Genomic DNA, 19,486 nt, shown 5'->3' on the forward strand with positions numbered 1-19,486 from the left:
CCTTGGCTCCTCACTCCCATGTTGAGCCCACACACAGAGCGTGATGTTGCATATAACTCAGCTCATACAGCCACCAGATCGGTAATTGAACAAGCCTTTGGCCTCTTAAAGGCATGTTTAAGATGCCTTGACCGGTCTGGTGGAGAACTGATGTATGGGCCGAGTAAAGTATGTGACATCATAGCTTTGTGTGTGGTGTTTCACAATATTGCCATCCGGAGTGGGGCTCCAGGGCTGGTGGACAAGGTTGCTGGGATGGACGAGGTGGGGGAGTCTGAAGCCACACCGCAGGAATCAGACCAGGGAGCCAACTTCAGGCAGTATGTCCTTGATACATATTTTTGAGGTAAATCACATTTATTAGTACTGTTTCCTTTAAAGGTCAAATACACCAATGCTATATGATTGAATAATGAGCAAACGAAAATTATATTCAAACTTACATTAGAAACCAAGAAATGGCTTGTCAAACATACATGTGGTTATCCTATTAAAATTGGTTCCATTTGTCATGCTTCTAAAATCTATGCTAACCTCTAAGTGTACTTGAAAATGCTGTAGGACTTCTCCTTCAATTCGTGTAATTTTTTGGCCAATCATTTGTCCTCCAACCCCCAAAATGTTTTGCTGACAAAAACTACAGGATAATGTGCAAATATCAACCTCTTGAAGTGTTGAATTTCTGACTTAGCTTTTAACTAATGAAAACGTCAGGACATCTGGTATCATCTGACGACACAGCGGCAGGAAATAGAAAGTACAAAAAAGTCCCGAGAGCTGAGGATCGCAGAAATCACACATTTACAGCAGCAGCTTCAGGAGTCTCAGCAGCTGCTTGGTGTCACGGTCTGCCTCCGTCTGCTTTGCAACATTTCCTTTTTGAATGCTGCTTGCATCCCGCAGCCCCTGTTTGTTTTGAACTGTGCAGTATTTGTGTTCATTTTATATGTTGCAGCAGTACCTCTGATCACCAGAGGTGCTGCTATTGTGCCTTACTTGGTTGTATCAGGGGTTAACCTGCCCTGTAATTATTTTTTGCACCTGGGTGTGTCCCTTCTTAAACCTGTCTCTCCCAGCAGTCATTACTGGTTATTGTTGTCATATCCTGATGGTATACTCTGTGGACACTTCCTCCTGGATTCATGCTGCCTGGAATCTTTCATCACCTCCCATTAACCTGCAACTGCTGTACATCTGGTAATTTCTGCAATTTTATTATTTGATCACCTGTTCATACTCTCCAGCAATAAACATTGTTGTTTTTTCACCTTATCCATGGCTCCTTAGCTGTATTTCTTCATTGATCCGTGACAGTATAACCAGCCCACAAAACAGCTTAGGAGTCAGGTGAAAATTAAATTTTTCTGGGACCTTTTTCTGCAATTCTTTTTTCATTTGGTTTTTGCAACATGTCTGTTTCACCAATCTTGGAATTGCCACTGCTACAAACTTTACAGATGGACATTATCTTGCTACGTTCTCAGCTTGCTAGATTTTCCTCTTTACTTGTGGACCCTCTCAGGAGACTGTCTGATTATGTCTCTCCTAATACAGAAGCTGCTGGTCTGTCTCAATCCACGTTTACTGTTGCTGAACCTGTGCAAACAGCACCTCTTAATTGTGCTTCTACAAATTTGCTGTTTAGTAAGAACTATGGGATAACTAATTTCCAGTTCAAAGGTGGTCCACGCCCCCATCTGACCAAAGAGGAGCGACGGTGCAGAATAACAAATGAATTGTGTCTGTACTGTGCCAGCAGTGAGCACTTCTTACAGGACTGTCCTATCCGTAGACCACGTCAGCCTACTGACCCATCCCCTGTTGCTTCCTCTCTGCATTCCAAAATTGTTTATGCTCCACCATTTCTGTTCTCTGGGAAGAGACCCAATCTGCCAGCTCCAGCCACCTGTCCTGGGGCGCCAGCTCCAGCCGCCTGTCCTGAGGCGCCAGCTCCAGCCACCTCTCCTTAGGCGCCAGCTCCAGGCGCCTGTCCTAAGGCGCCAGCTCCAGGCGCCTGTCCTGAGGAGCCGGCTCCAGCCGCCTGTCCTGAGGCGCCAGCTCCAGCCGCCTGCCCTGAGGCGCCAACTCCCTCTGTCTCCTGTTGCGAGGTCCCAGTCTCTGTCTTCTGTTGCGAGGTCCCAGCCTCTGTCTCCTGTTGCGAGGTCCCAGCTTCTGTCTCCTGTTGCGAGGTCCCAGTCTCTGTCTCCTGTTGCGAGGTCCCAGCCTCTGTCTCCTGTTTCGAGGTCCCAGCCTCTGTCTTCTGTTGCAAGGTCCCAGCCTCTGTCTCCAGTTCCGAGTCTTCAGCTGCTGTCTCCAGTTCCGAGTCTTCAGCACTGTCTCAAGTTCCGAGTCTTCAGCCGCTGTCTCCAGTTCCGAGTCTTCAGCCGCTGTCTCCAGTTCCGAGTCTTCAGCCACTGTCTCTGTTCCTGAGCTACAGTCTGCTCCAGTGGGGGCGCCGCCCTTGAAGCCTGCTCCAGAGGGGGTGCTGCCCTTAAAGCCTGCTCCAGAACAGTTTCCAGTCCATGCGGTTCAGCCCGAGTTGCCTGTCCATGCGGTTCAGCCCAAGTTGCCTGTCCATGCGGTTCAGCCCGAGTTGCCTGTCCATGCGGTTCAGCCCGAGTTGACTGTCCATGCGGTTCAGCCCGAGTTGCCTGTCCATGCGGTTCAGCCCGAGTTGCCTGTCCATGCGGTTCAGCCCGAGTTGCATGTCCATGCGGTTCAGCCCGAGTTGCCTGTCCATGCGGCTCAGCCCGAGTTGCCACTCTATGCGGTTCAACCCGAGTTACCACTTGGTGCTGTCTGCTTTGAGGCTTCTCACAGCGCTGTCTGCTCTGTGGCTTCTCACAGCGCTGCCTGCCCCGTGGCTTCTCACAGCGCTGCCTACCTTGAGGCTTCTCACAGTGCTGTCTGCCCCGAGGCTTCTCACAGTGCTGTCTGCCCCGAGGCTTCTCACAAGGCTGTCTGCTCCGAGGCTTCTCTCAGTGCTGTTCCTGCCAAGCCTGCCGCCTAGTCCGGGTCTGCTGCCAAGCCTGCCGCCCAGTCCGGGCCTGCTGCCAAGCCTGCCGCACAGTCCGCGCCTGTTGCCAAGCCTGCCGCCAAGTCCGGGCCTGCTGCCAAGCCTGCCACCCAGTCCGGGCCTGCTACTAACCCTGCCGCCCAGTCCGGGTCTGCTGCCAAGTCTGAACCATCCATTGCCAAGGGTGCCAAGTCTGAGCTACCACCTACCTTCAATGGGGATACACAGCAATTTAATGCTCTGATTAAATTTTTTATATCCTATTTACCATCAGTACCTGACCTCCTAGATAACCAACGGAAGCAAGTATATTACCTGTTATCCAACTTTACAGGAAAAGCTTTGGAATGGGCCAGCCCCTTTATTGAGATCAGAGATCCCATCCTTTCTGATTTACAGCTTTTTTGTGAAGCAGTGTTCAAAGAATTTGCTCCAACACTTGTCAGCCGTACTCCCGGCAGGTCTTCTGTGCCACCTTCTTTGTCTCCAGTTGCCCAAGCCTTGAAGTTGCCTTCATGTTCTATTCCATTTGAGCAACCCTGTAACCTTGAAAAGACTCATAAAAAGAAAGCAAAGAAGAAGAAGAAAAAAGGGTCTTCTGGATCTCAGCTCTCTTCTGAGATGGTATCCTACGCCTCTCCGCCCATGGACGAGGGCTTTTCTGCCGGGACCCCAATTCTGGACTATGATTCAGATGAACTCAGACATTTTTGGCAATTGGGCGTCTGGAATCCGCCCTTTTAGGGGGGTGTACTGTCACGGTCTGCCTCCATCTGCTTTGCAACATCTGCCTTTTGAATGCTGCTTGCATCCCATCCCGCAGCCCCTGTTTGTTTTGAACTGTGCAGTATTTGTGTTCATTATATATGTTGCAGCAGTACCTCTGATCACCAGAGGTGCTGCTATTGTGCCTTACTTGGTTGTATCAAGGGTTAACCTGCCCTGTAATTATTTCTTGCACCTGGGTGTGTCCCTTCTTAAACCTGTCTCTCCCAGCAGTCATTGCTGGTTATTGTTGTCATATCCTGATGGTATACTCTGTGGACACTTCCTCCTGGATTCATGCTGCCTGGAATCTTTCCTCACCTCCCATTTACCTGCAACTGCTGTACATCTGGTAATTTCTGCAATTTCATTATTTGATCACCTGTTCATACTCACCAGCAATAAACATTGTTTTTTTTTCACCTTATCCATGGCTCCTTAGCTATATTTCTTCATTGATCCGTGACACTTGGAAAATTGATTCCTGAAAAACAATCACTAAATGACCAATTAAAACAGGTTCAACAAAACAGTTTGCACAGAGACTCTCTCCTTACACTAAAAAGAGCGCTAGAAGCCAAGGGAATCGGTTATCAGCAGCTCATAGGCCAGCTGGATGAAGTTGAAAAAGAAACTCGGGCAAAACTTCAAGAGATTGATGTCTTTAATAACCAGATAAAGGAACTGCGAGAAATGTACAGTAAACAGCAGCTGGAAAAGCAAAAAGACATTGAGGCTGAGAAGATGAAGGAGCAGGAGTGGAAAATCATGAAGCTGGAGAAGCAGAAGGAAGGCACACGAGCAGGAGAAACAATGGCAGGACTGCGTGAAGCAGGAGGAGCCCGCAAGGCACAAACTACTGCAAGATTAGGAAAATCAGAAACAAGAAGAACCTGTAAAGAAGCCGGAGGAGGAAAAGAAGCCGGAGATCCAGGAAAAACCCAGCAAACCTTTCCAGCAGCCTTCCGAGCCATTGAAGCCAGGAGGACGGGCGCCATGGACAGTCTTTTCAGAAAAAGAACCAATAACGATCTCTCAGGGGAATGTGAAGGTGCTGTATTACCATGCACTCTATCCTTTCGATGCAAGAAGTCATAATGTGATCACTATCCAGCCTGGAGATATTATCATTGCGGATGAGAGCCAAACTGGGGAGCCTGGGTGGCTCGGGGGTGAACTGAAAGGGAAAACAGGCTGGTTCCCTGCCAATTAAGCCGAGCGACTGCCTGAGAGTGAGTTTCCATGTACAGCAAAACCAGTAGAAGACACTACAGCCAAAACCACTGTCCACAGCCACATAAGTAGCTTTTACTGACTCCTCTACAAATGCCAACAACTGGGCAGACTTCAGTTCAATGTGGCCAACGAAAAACAACGAGAAGGCAGAAAATGATAATTGGGACACATGGGCTGCTCAGCCTTCGCTGCCTGTACCCAGTACTGGCCAGCTACGGCAGCCTTCTGCCTTTACCCCAGCTACCGTAACGGGCTCTTCTCCTTCCTCTGTACTGGGGCAGGGTGAAAAAGCAGAAGGCCTTCAAGCACAAGCCTTATATCCTTGAAGGGTCAAGAAGGACAACCACCTGAATTTCAAAAAAAAGTGACATCATCACCGTTTTGGAGCAGCAGGATATGTGGTGGTTCGGTGAGGTCCAGGGACACAAGGGCTGATTTCCCAAATCGTATGTGAAGCTCATTTCAGGTCCGCTAAGAAAGTCCACGAGCACTGATTCAACATCTTCAGAAAGCCCGGCTAGTTTAAAGAGAATCTCCTCACCAGCATTCAATCCTGCAGTCCCAGGAGAAGAATACATAGCAATGTACACATATGAGAGCAATGAACAAGGCGACCTGACCTTCCAGCAAGGAGATATGATTGTAGCCATTAAGAAAGATGGAGATTGGTGGATGGGGACAGTAGGAGATAAAACTGGAGTCTTCCCGTCCAACTATGTCAGACTCAAAGATTCAGAGGGATTGGGGACAGTAGGAAAAACAGGAAGCCTTGGAAAGAAACCAGAAATTGCCCAGGTTATTGCCCCCTATACAGTGACTGGCCCTGAGCAGTTCGCATTGGCTCCTGGACAACTGATTCTTATCAGGAAGAAGAACCGTGGAGGCTGGTGGGAAGGAGCGTTACAGGCTTGTGGGAAGAAGAGACAGATTGGATGGTTTCCTGCCAATTACGTTAAACTTTTAAGCCCTGGTACAAATAAAAGTACGCCAACAGAGCCACCTAAACCAGCAGTGTTACCAACAACATGTTAGGTTATCAGGATGTACGATTACATCGCACAGAACGACGACGAGCTGGCTTTATCCAAAGGTGAAATCATCAACGTGCTGAACAAAGAGAATCCAGACTGGTGGAAAGGGGAACTGAACGGCCAAGTGGGTCTCTTCCCCTCCAATTACGTCAAGCTGACCACAGACATGGACCACAGCCAACAATGGTGTGCAGATTTACATCTCCTGGACATGCTGAGTCCTATAGAAAGAAAGAGACAGGGTTACATCCATGAGCTAATAGTGACTGAAGAGAACTATGTGAATGACCTTTAGCTGGTTACAGAGACTTTTTAGAAGCCCTTGTTGGAATCTGAGCGACTGACGGAGAAAGAATTGGCAATGATATTTGTCAACTGGAAGGAGCTGATCATGTGCAATATTAAACTACTAAAGGCACTGCGTGTTCGTAAAAAGATGTCCGGCGAAAAAATGCCCGTTAAGATGATCAGCGACATCTTGCCGCCCTCATTCAGCAGAAAACCGATGAAGTGCCCGTGTTTAAAGACTTTGTTAAAAGGTTAGCGACGGACCCTTGGTGTAAAGGAATGTCGCTGTCCAGCTTCATTCTAAAACCTATGCAGAGAGTGACAAGATATCCCCTTATCATCAAAAATATTATAGAAAATACACCACAAAATCACCCAGACCACAGTCACTTGAAGCATGCTCTGGAGAAAGTAGAAGAGCTCTGTTCCCAGGTCAATGAGGACGTCAGGGAGAAGGAAAACTCTGACTGGCTGGAGTGGATTCAGGCTCACGTACAGTGTGAGGGATTATCCGAGCAACTGGTCTTTAACTCTGTGACAAACTGCTTGGGACCACGCAAGTTCATACACAGCGGGAAACTTAACAAGGCAAAGAGCAACAAGGAGTTATATGGTTTTCTGTTTAATGACTTCCTACTGCTGACCCAGGTCATTAAACTGCTGGGCTACTTTGGATACACATGAAGATTTACAGATACTTGACATTCTTCAGGAATTACAAAATACTTCTCAAGAAGAGTCTTTTTTCTACAAAGGGAAAGAAGGTATAAAAGGGATTACCTCCCTAAAAAAGAAATCCTCTTTCTTTCCCGAGTTGACAATATGTCCGCAAGTAAGAGTTTATGTCGATTTAGTATCAAGAGATCTTGATACTTTTTTTCATAATCAAACAGAGGGTCACCTCCATGATACCAATCTGGATAAAATGGAAGTCAAAGCACTAAAAGAAATACAGAGCTGGAACGAGGTGGTTATAAAACCCTCTGACAAAGGGGGCAATCAGCATCAACTTAATGATACTGTCACGGGCACTAGGAGTCTTTACCCAGTATCACCCGCTGATGGTCTTATCAGAGCAGTAGAGTTGGTATATGATACTCTGATGGCAGGGTGATAATGTAACTGGAAACAGCAGATGGTTAGAGAATGCTCAGAAAGTCTATGACTAGCAGCACTGGTAAACAATAGGTAACTGAACACGAGGATCTGGATGGACAAGGACACGTGAGGGTAGTCAGTGGTCTGCGCACGGCAAGTTGTACCACTGCTATAGTGAGAGGATATATGCAACTGGTGACACAGGGAAACAGGAATCAGTGGTCTGCCTCTAGCAAGTTGTACTACTGAATATATATGTGAGGAAGGACACGAGGAGATAAATGCTATGCAGAGTCTACACGGGTACACTGAACTTGATCCCACGTTGAACTGCACACAATAATAATAATGAATGAACAGCACTGCACAGATAAACAAAGTCACTAGAGTAGTCCAGCAAAAGGAAACACAGTCAATAATAGCAATAGTCTCAGAGGATGGAAACTCCGGAGGAGAACAACTCAGTCCAGATGGATATGCAATACACCAGCACAGTCAATGAGAAGTATGCATACCGTGGTTCAGATGAGCAGGCTGTTAGAGATAGCTGCAGGAATACCTGAGCGGCAGTGAACTGACGAGATGAGAAGTCCTTGCAGAATGGAAGCGGCAGGTAGGTGCAGCGCACTGTAGGTAGGCCAGCAAGGACGACAAAATACTCAGGAAGCAGTAGTATATCGAATTGAACAGCAGGAGACCACGGGAGAGCTGAAGCGATGTAGCAGAGCTGGAAGCCGAGGAGCGTAGACTCGATGCTAACAGGCAAGTTGACACAAATGGACACACTGTAGAAGTAGTAGGCAGCGGGTCAGCTGACGGCAGGTGGAATGCAGACTGGAGCGCTGAGACGAGCAGGACTCTGTAGACACGCTGAAGTAGCTAACAGGAATCGGCTGGAACAGTAGCGATGTAACACAGGAGAGTTGGAGAGATCTGTAACTTGATAGACACACGGAGGCAGCGGATAGGAATCAGCTGCTGGAGTCACGATGAAACACAGGAGAGTTTGCAGTAATCTGTAACTGTAGATATACGGAGACAGCGGATAGGAATCAGCTGCTGGAGTCCCGATGAAACACAGGAGAGTTTGCAGTAATCTGTAACTGTTGATACACGAAGGCAGCGGATAGGAATCAGCTGCTGAAGTCACTAGGAACACGAGGAGTAGAAGTGGTCTGGAAACCACAAACGGCAAACAGGAATCAGCATAGGCTGAACACACGAGGAGGCACTGGAACACCTTCAGAGACTCATGAGGAATGAGACTCCAAGATCAGGCAACGTGGTATTGACCACAGGTGCTTAATATAGGGAGTGTTGCCTGATCAGCCAATTAAGTTAAAGGAACAGAACTGAAGGTAAAAGGGACTGCACATGCGCAGTAACCATTATAATGGACGGACACGGTTCCTAGCTACCTTAGAAGTAGCACTCACAGTCCGGTGAGTGACAGTACCCCCCCTTTTAAAGGTGGACACAGAACACCTGGAACCGGGTTTGTCCGGAAATTTGGTATAGAACTTTTTCAAGAAGGCTGGAGCGTTGAGATCTTCAGCTTTGATCCATGAACGCTCCTCAGGACCAAAGCCTTTCCAATGCACGAGGAAACGAAGAACTCCTCGCGAAATTTTAGCATCCAAAACCTGAGTAATCTCAAAGTCTTCCTCCTGATGAACTTGAAGTGACCGAGGTGCTGAAGGAGGGACCGAGAAACGGTTGATGATGATAGGTTTGATCAAGGAAACATGGAAGGCGTTGGAAATACGAAGACTCTTGGGAAGTAAAAGTTTGAAGCAAACTGGATTTATAACTTGAATGATCCTATATGGACCAATAAAAGGGGGAGCAAATTTCATGGATGGAACCTTCAAACGAATATTCTTAGTAGATAGCCACACCCGGTCTCCGACTTTCAATGGTGGAATAGCCCGTCTCTTTTTGTCTGCAAAAGACTTATATCTGGCAGATGTCTTCTTTAAACAGGTTTTTACCTGAGCCCAAATATTTTTGAAGGTTTGACACAAAGTCTCAACAGCAGGAACTTGGGTGGGCGGGAGGGCAGGAAATTCCAGGAAAGACGGATGGTGACCGTAAACCACAAAGAATGGAGTTTTAGACGATGACTCATGGTACATGTTGTTATGAGCGAATTCAGCCCAAGGAAGTAATTCTACCCAGTTGTCTTGATTGGCTGACGAGAACATCCTTAAAAAAGTCTCAAGATCTTGGTTGACTCTTTCAGTTTGTCTGTTCGATTGAGGATGGTAGGAAGATGAGAGTGCTAATCGTATGCCCAAGGTCTTGCAAAGGGCCCGCCAGAATCTGGAAACGAATTGTACTCCTCTATCTGACACGATCTCGGACGGACATCCATGAATACGGAAAATTTCTCTAATGAAATGTTCAGCCAGGGTAGAAGAAAAAGGGAAACCAGACAAGGTAACGAAATGTGCCATCTTCGAAAATCTATCCACCACTACCCAAATGGTGTTGCAATTCTTACTAGGAGGAAGCTCAGTAACAAAGTGCATACTAATATGGGTCCAAGGCTTAGATGGAATGGGTAGTGGCTGAAGCAACCCCGCTGGAGTTCTGCGGGGGGTCTTGAACTGGGAGCATAAATCGCATGCCGCGATAAACTCTTTGACATCTCTCCTCATAGAAGGCCACCAATAACTTCGAGAGAGGATTTCAAAGGTCTTGCGTTCACCAGCGTGTCCAGAGAAACGAGAAGAGTGAAACCATGAAAGGATTTTTTTCCTAAGAGCAGGAGGCACGAGGGTCTTCCCAAATGGTAGCACTTTAGTGGAAGAAGCAGCCAGAGAAACACATTTGGGGTCTAATATAAAGTGGTTAGGAAACTCTTCAACGTCTGAGGACGCCACAAAGGCTCGAGATAGAGCGTCTGCTTTTTTATTCTTTGCAGCTGGTTTGAAGGTTATGATAAGATCAAAACGGGAAAAGAAAAGAGACCATCTTGCCTGACGAGGATTTAAACATTGAGCAGACTGTAGGTATGACAAATTTTTATGATCCGTAAAAATTGTCACCGGATGACGAGCTCCCTCTAACAAATATCTCCACTCCTCCAATGCTACTTTAATAGCCAGCAACTCCTTGTCCCCGATGGTGTAATTCTTCTCCGCAGGCAGAAGACCCCGAGAGTAAAAGGCACAAGGATGGAATTTTTGTTGCTCCGATTTCTGGGAGAGAATGGCTCCTAAACCAACATTAGAGGCGTCTACTTCTAGGAAGAAGGGAAGCGTCACATCAGGCTGTCGAAGGATGGGAGCAGAGGAGAAGGACTCTTTAAGAAATTGAAAGGCTTGGATAGCCTCAGATGACCATTGCTTAGTATTGGCCCCTTTGCGAGTTAGAGCCACAATGGGAGATGCAATTGAAGAGAAGTCTTGAATGAAGCGTCTATAGTAGTTGGCAAAGCCTAAAAAACGCTGAATGGCACGAAGAGTAGTTGGCTGAGGCCAAAGTAACACAGCATTCACCTTCTCTGGATCCATTTGTAGACCAACTCCAGAAACAATATAACCCAAAAATGGAATCTGGGGCAACTCAAATGAACATTTTTCTAATTTACAGAATAATGAATTTTTCCGGAGTCTGGAAAGAACTTCGGCCACTTGTTGGTGATGTGAAGGCAGGTCTTGGGAAAAGATGAGTATGTCGTCCAGATATACTACGACACATACATATAACAAGTCCCGAAAGATCTCGTTAATGAAGCCCTGGAAAACAGCAGGGGCATTACATAACCCGAAGGGCATTACTAAGTATTCATAATGCCCATCTCTGGTGTTAAAAGCTGTTTTCCATTCGTCACCGGACCTGATTCTAATCAAGTTGTAGGCACCACGAAGATCCAACTTAGTAAAAATCCGGGCTCCCTTGATCCGATCAAACAACTCAGTAATCAGAGGAATGGGATACCGATTTTTGATAGTGATAGCATTAAGTCCACGAAAATCTATGCAAGGGCGTAATGATCCATCTTTCTTCTTCACGAAGAAGAACCCAGCTCCAGCGGGAGAAGTAGAAGGTCGAATAAATCCTCGCTGGAGATTCTCTTGGATGTATTCAGCAGTAGCCTGAGTCTCAGGTAATGAAAGTGGATACACACGACCCCTAGGTGGAGTCTTGCCAGGTAACAGGTCAATTGGACAATCCCATGAACGATGAGGGGGAAGACGTTCAGACTGAGCTTTATCAAAGACGTTGGCAAATGAAGCATACTGAGGAGGAAGTCCCGGTGAGGAAGGTGAAATGGAGGTTTGCTGTACTTTACAAGGAACAACACGAGAAAGACAATGTTGGTGACATTCAGGTCCCCAAGACGTAACTTGAGGAGTGCGCCAGTCAATCTGGGGAGAATGACATTGAAGCCATGGAAGGCCTAAAACAATCGGACTTGTAGTAACAGGAAGGATTAAAAACGAAATTTCTTCTCGGTGTAGAACACCAATCTGAAGGGTCACTGAAGACGTACTTTGGGTAATGAGACCGTTGATAATACGTGATCCATCGATAGCAGTCACCGTAACAGGAGTCTTCAGGGTAATCACTGGTAGGGACCATTGATTTACAAGGGATTCAGAAATGAAATTTCCCGCAGCTCCTGAATCAATCAGAGCTTGGGACTCAAAAGACTTAGTAGCAAATGAAATGGTAACGTCAAATGCACAGATTTTTGATTTCGTAGAAGATGGAGAGGACTCCAGGGACCCTAACTTCACCTCTCCAGAACTAGTTAGGGCCTGGCATTTCCCGATTTTTTGGGGGCATGACTGGAGCATATGTGTGGCATCAGCACAATAGATACAAAGTCTATTCTTAGTTCTTCGATTCCTCTCTGCAGAGGTTAGTTTGGAACGTCCAATCTCCATCGGTATTACCGGAGGTGAAGCAGGACGAATTTGAGAAGTGGAACGAAGAGATGTTTTAACTGAAGTAGTTCTCTCAGAGTCCCTCTCACGAAATCTGAGATCCACACGATGACAAAGAGAAATTAAATCTTCTAAAGACGTAGGGAGTTCTTGAGTAGTCAGTGCATCTTTAATTTTATCCGAGAGCCCCTGCCAGAAGGCGGCAATTAACGCTTCAGTGTTCCACTGAAGCTCAGAGGCTAAGATCCTAAATTGAATGACGTACTGTCCTACTGTACGAGAACCCTGTCGTAAACGAAGAATGCTGGAGGCAGCGGAAATAACACGACCTGGTTCATCGAATACATTAAGAAACATGGAAATAAATTTGGCACTATCCTGTAACAATGGATCATTTCTTTCCCACAGAGGGGAAGCCCATGCGAGAGCTTGTCCGGAGAATAATGAGATGAGATAGGCCACTCTGGAACGATGAGTAGAAAAGTTTTGAGGTTGGAGCTCAAAATGTACTGAGCATTGGTTGAGGAAACCTCTACATGTTTTGGGATCTCCATCATACTTTGACGGAGTTGGCAGGTGAAGCGTGGAAGCCGTAGACACCTGGGATTGCACTGGGGAAACGGAGGAAAGCACAGGAGCATCAACAGAAGCTGTAATATTCTGCCCAGCCGTTCTTTGGGAGACTAACGTCTGGTAACATTGTAGTAATAGTTGTTGACGAACATCCTGTTGTTCCACACGGGTGACCAGATGCTGCAGCATCTCTTTAGCTGTGGGTTCCGAATCTGGGTCTGTCATGGCCTGATCTTACTGTCACGGGCACTAGGAGTCTTTACCCAGTATCACCCGCTGATGGTCTTATCAGAGCAGTAGAGTTGGTATATGATACTCTGATGGCAGGGTGATAATGGAACTGGAAACAGCAGATGGTTAGAGAATGCTCAGAAAGTCTATGACTAGCAGCACTGGTAAACAATAGGTAACTGAACACGAGGATCTGGATGGACAAGGACACGTGAGGGTAGTCAGTGGTCTGCGCACGGCAAGTTGTACCACTGCTATAGTGAGAGGATATATGCAACTTGCTACACGCAGACCACTGACTTCCCCGTTACCTTCACCTGGATTCCATTCCTTCACTACAGACAGCGGTACAACTTGCTATACACAGACCGCTGACTTCCACCTCCTTATTACTCCTGGACATTCTTCTCACTATAGCAGTGGTACAACTTGCCGTGCGCAGACCACTGACTACCCTCACGTGTCCTTGTCCATCCAGATCCTCGTGTTCAGTTACCTATTGTTTACCTGTGCTGCTAGTTATAGACTTTCTGAGCATTCTCTAACCATCTGCTGCTTCCAGTTCCATTATCACCCTGCCATCAGAGTATCATATACCAACTCTACTGCTCTGATAAGACCATCAGCGGGTGATACTGGGTAAAGACTCCTAGTGCCCGTGACAGATACATCCTGTTACCGACATTTGATTTTCAACCCCACCACCAATTTTCTTAATCAATACCAACAACTAATTGATTCCGCGTATAAGAAAGGGACTATTAGCAAATCAAACCATGAGTACCTGGAAGGTAAAAATCCAAAGATTCCTACAATATACGTTCTACCAAAAATTCATAAAAATGAGACACATCCCCCTGGTAAACCTATAATTTCGGGGGTTAAGGGACTGACAGAGAATGCAAACAGATTTTTTAACCAATACTTAAGACCATATGTGGTAGATTTACAATCATATGTCAGGGACACTCTTGATGTCCTTTCAAAGATTCAGGACATCACAATAAGTCACAATACAAAACTAACGTCATATGACGTTGAGTCCCTGTACACTAATATTGACCACGAACTAGGTTTGATTGCTGTTCAGCATTTCCTAAGCATGAATACCAACACTGATCTCAATGAATTTATCTTGAGACTTTTACGTTTCATTCTTACAAAAAACGATTTAGTTTACAATGAGCGGTTTTTCCTTCAGGTGAGGGGCACAGCGATGGGGACAGCATGTGCCCCCACCTATGCTAATATTTTCCTAGGATGGTGGGAGCAAGAGTATGTCTTTACTGATGTCAATGACCAATACACTAGCCACATTGTAATGTGGTTGAGATACATTGACGATGTCTTGATCCTATGGGATGAAGGCGTCCAACAATTCCATGCCTTCACCTCCATCCTTAATACAAATGAATAAAATTTGAAACTAACTTCTGAAATCAATGAGACTTCTATCAACTTTCTGGACTTAACCATTCACAAAACTGAATTGCGTACTTTAAGCACTGACATTTTTCGTAAGAAAACAGCCACCAATACCATCTTACGCCATGAGAGTGTACATTTCCCGCCTGTCATTAGAGGGATTCCTAAGGGCAAACTTCTTAGGACAAAATGTAACTGCTCAGAACCTCTGACATACCATCAAATAGCAGAGGAATTAACAACAAGAGTTAACACCAGAGGATATAGCAATAAAATCTTAAAGAGAGCAAAAAAATTTGTATCAACCAGAGACAGAAATTCTCTTATTTATCCTACAACCTGCCCAAAAGAGAATAGTCCTAAAATTAGAATGATTGGAACTTTTTGTTCAGAGTGGAAACAACTCCAGCAAATTTTCCAAAAACACTGGCATATTTTACTGTCTGTTTAGGACCTTGAGGAAAATCTTGGTGACAGGGTATTCTTTAGCTGGAGGAGGGCAAACAATTTGAAGGATAAATTGGTACATAGCCATTTTCAAAACAATAAGAAATCCTCAGATAGACCTAAAGGATTCTTTAAGTGCGGAACGTGTAAAGCGTGTCAATACTTTGTGCATACTAAATAATACAAAGATAAGTTTGATCAAGTTTGGGAAATTAAGGACTTTCTTAACTGTAATTCAGTGGGGGTCATATATTGCCTTACTTGTCCATGCTCCAAGAATTGTATCGGAATGACAACAAGACCCTTCAAAAAACATTTACTTGAGCATGTGAATAACATCAAAAATAGTATGAAGGATCAGAACAAACTTAAGACCTTAACGACGGTCGCTAAACATTTTTTGTCCTGCCACAATAGCAATCCGTACGGATTACAAGTCTTTGCTATGGAACAAATTAAACTGGGTATACGTGGAGGTGACATACAAAATGAACTACTACGAAGAGAAACCAGGAAAATATTCCAAATGGGCAGTATGGTACCAGCTGGCCTTAATGACTATAATAGTTATATGGCCTTTCTCTGATGGAAAAATAAGTCATTATGATCTGATAGAGCCCATTTTTGGATTATAGAGAATGAGATTTGATATTCTCTTTCTATTAATCCTGACCTCCTGAATCCCAAGTGTATGATCTATTCATAATCTCACTATATCCAAGATAATGGATTCTCTATAATAATAACATTTTGAATATATTTTCTTACGAGATCTTGATTAATTAGGCAGCTAATTAACACACATTTCCCTTACTAACCAGTGACGTCCATTTCTCTATGCATGACTGTTTGTCAAAAGCATAGTCATGGTTAGACACGTTTGATAATTCTATGCAATTTGAATTCCCTCTTTCTATCTATGATTATTACAAAGGTTTTTAAACCATCTTTTTAAGTAGGGTCGAATTTTTTTCTGGCCTTGCGTTATATTTTATAGACATATATTAATTCTCTGCCTATTAAGGATATCAACGCACCATTTAATTTATTTAAATCATCTTAAGATGGTTTTATAACTTGTGTGTTAGACAATTGTACTTTACAATCGTCTGTTTGTACTTTAGGATTGACTGTTCTCTAAATCACATAATGGCCACACACAAAGAAATCTTATTGTGATTGATATGAACCACAATGAATTATAATTACGTCTAGCTAATTTTTGTTCTCTTATGATTATAAAATTGAATGAGATTTTTATCTCCGTGCCGCCTATGAAAGTTCAGGATTGACTGCAACAATTTTCTATGTAAATCGAATCCTCTATCTATCTACAATTATTACTAAGGTTCTAATTTCATCTTGCTAAGTAGGGCGGATTTATTTCTGGTCTCATATTATATTTCATAGACATATAGTAATTCTTTGTGTACTAGGACATTAAGATAACATTTAATTTATTTAATTCATCCTAAGATGGTTTTATAATTTTCATGTGTGACTACTTATATGTTAGACAATTGTACATTATAATCCGCTGTTTGTACTCTAGAATTAACTGTCTCCAAATAACATAATGGCCACACACAAGTAAACTCTATTATGAATTATATGAACCACGATGAATTATAATTACGTTAAGCTAGTTTTGGTCCTCTAATGATTATAAGAAAGAAGGAGATTTCTGTCTCTGTGCCGCCTATGAAAGTTTAGGATTGACTTGAACAATTTTCAATTAATACAATAACGAGGGGGTGTTATGGTTGGACAAAACCACGATACACCTTTTAAACATAGTTATGGTTAGACACGCTTGATAATTTTATGTAAATCGAATCCCCTTTGTCTTTCCATGATTATAATAAAGGTATTAAAGTCATCTTATTAAGTGGAGTGGATGTATCACTGGTCTCATATTATAAACCACAGATTCATAGTGATTTTCTATCGACTATGACAATAACATACCATCTAATTTATTCAATATCATCTCAAGATGGTCTTGTGATTTTCATGTATTACTCTTTCTGTGTTAGACAAATGAATATTATAATCTGTTGTCTTTATCTTAGAATTAACAACATAACGGCCATACAATAAAAACGTTAATATTATCGATATGAACCACAATGAATGATGATTATGTTGAGATAATTTTGGTTCTCTAATGGCTATAAGAATTAAAGAGATTTTTATCTCTGTGTCGCTTGTGAAGATTTAGGATTGGCTTACACAAATGTCAATCAATACAATAACGAGGGGACGCTATGATTGGACAAAACTGCGATACACCCTCCTTGTGACTATATAAGAACTGTTATTTTCCTTCGTTACTCAGCCTTGAAAAGCTAGAGCGAAACGCGCATTGGCGTTTGCTCCACAGCTTCCAGACACCCTGGCTCTCTTCTGAATTGCTCTCCAGTTCTAAGATAGGTAGGGTATTTCACATAATCCCGCAATTTCAGGTGAAAGGAGATATCTATTAACTTTGGCTGTTACTTACCCGGATACGGCTTCCCTTATCAAAGGTTTCCCCTTCCCTGTCAATTTGGTCTCTCCCTATTGCTAATACAGGGTTATATTCTTTAGAGACCAGGGCTAATCTGTGTTTTCCACAATTGAAGGAACTAACACAGATTTTCTATCTAAGAAATATTTCCCACTACCTATGTATAACATTTTGTTGTAATATAAACCTCTCGAATGAGATTGATTTTATACATGGGCATTGTCTTAGATTTAGCCACGGTATAGGTAAATACAGTGGAGCTATGCAAATTAATTGCATTTTTAAATTCTCACCTTGCACTTTATTTTAAATCACTTATTTTCACTGTTCATATTTCGCTCGAGAATTGTCCTCTCTCTTTTTTATGAATAAATTAATAAATGTTAATTTTTAATCTCTGTCCAAATAGGAGTGCCTCTTAACACACTCTTTGTCTCTCCCTCTGTTTATAAAACTGCTGGGCTCGTCAGTTTCCTGAATTTTCCCTAAATGAAGTACTGGCGAAACTTCCCACAGACCCCTCGGGGGATGAGCCTATCTTCCACATTTCTCACATACGCTTCGTGGAGAGAGTATAAATGAGAGGACAGCATGGGTGCAGAAAATTAAAGCCGCCTCAGAGTTATACATAAAGACAGAGAAGACGAAAAGGGAGAAAGCATATTTGGCGTGATCTCAAAGGTCTACAGGAATTGGGAGACTGATGGTGAACATTGTAGAAGGCATCGAATTAAAGCCCTGCAGGTCACATGGGAAGAGTAATCCATACTGTGAGATCACTATGGGCTCCCAGTTAATATCACTAAGACCATGCAGGACATCCACCCAAGTGGAATTCTAACTGTCAGATCTTCATCAAGGACCTGGAGCAGGACGTCCTGTGTATCACTGTGTTCGAAAGGGACCAGTTTTCTCCAGATGACTTTCTGGGGCGAACGGAAATCCGAGTGGCAGACATAAAGAAAGACCAAGGCTCAAAGGGTCTGGTTACTAAGTGTCTGCTATTACATGAAGTCCCAACAGGGGAGATAGTCGTCCGTCTGGACTTGCAGTTATTTGACGAACCCTAGGAAGAATCGCACAAGCCCATGTCGTCCTCCTCCGCTCCTGCCCTCGGGCCTTTTCACAACGTTTTGACGCCATACTTGGATCTTCGTTTTATTATCAGAGATTTTTTGATTGGAGAAAATTTCTGTGTTTTATACGTGGGACTTCATGTTAGATTTTAGAATATTGTTTTTTAGTTTCTGAATACAAATGACCTTTGCTGTGACATAAATATTTAGGAGATGTTCTAAATTCCTCGGCATTGCTAACTCAGTGTGTAGTTTTAAAAGAAATGGTTAAGTTCTAGTATGGGGGGGATACTTTCAGGGTTTTAGCTACTCATGTTGTTATGAACTCTGAGTCCCAACAAGCCTTTCCGACAGCTGGAAAGTCATGCTGGATCTTGTAGTTCCACAAAAGCTGGGGAGTCATGGGTTGCCTAATACAAATAGAGGATATTTTGACCAAAATAAATCAGAGACCAAGGACAGATAAGAAACATTCAACTAATCCAAATAGCCAGGAACTATTTGTTTGTACGTTGTTCTTTTCCAAGACGTCTTAGAAATAAGTTCGGTTCAGTTGTAGTCTTTTTCTGGTAGTGGAAAAGGACTGTATTTCATTTATTACACAGAAGTACAATGAGAAATAAACCCAAAAAACCTCAAATGTTTACTTGTCCAAAACACTGGGGGTTGGGTCCAGCCGAGGGGGAAGAAAAGTTGTGATGTGGGGCTGTTAGAGCAAACAGGTTCCCTGCGGTCAATGTCACGTGGAAGGTTTAATAAGTAAACATTTGTGGGGGGGTTTTAAATTTATCTCATGAAGCTCCACCTAAAAGGATTTTAATGAAACAGTGCGAGTAGAATGGTTTAAAACAACTAAACAGGTATCAACACTAGATTGTGCTGTTCTAAATAAG

General features: G+C 43.8%; 1 pseudogene; it reads left to right on the plus strand.

Moving 5' to 3' along the window:
- Positions 1 to 255: 255 nt before the first annotated feature.
- On the plus strand, positions 256 to 18,598 carry LOC142108267 (intersectin-1-like; annotated as a pseudogene).
- Positions 18,599 to 19,486: the final 888 nt, after the last annotated feature.

The sequence above is a fragment of the Mixophyes fleayi genome, chromosome 12 (genome assembly GCF_038048845.1).
Source record: "Mixophyes fleayi isolate aMixFle1 chromosome 12, aMixFle1.hap1, whole genome shotgun sequence".
Classification (NCBI taxonomy): Eukaryota; Metazoa; Chordata; class Amphibia; order Anura; family Limnodynastidae; genus Mixophyes; species Mixophyes fleayi.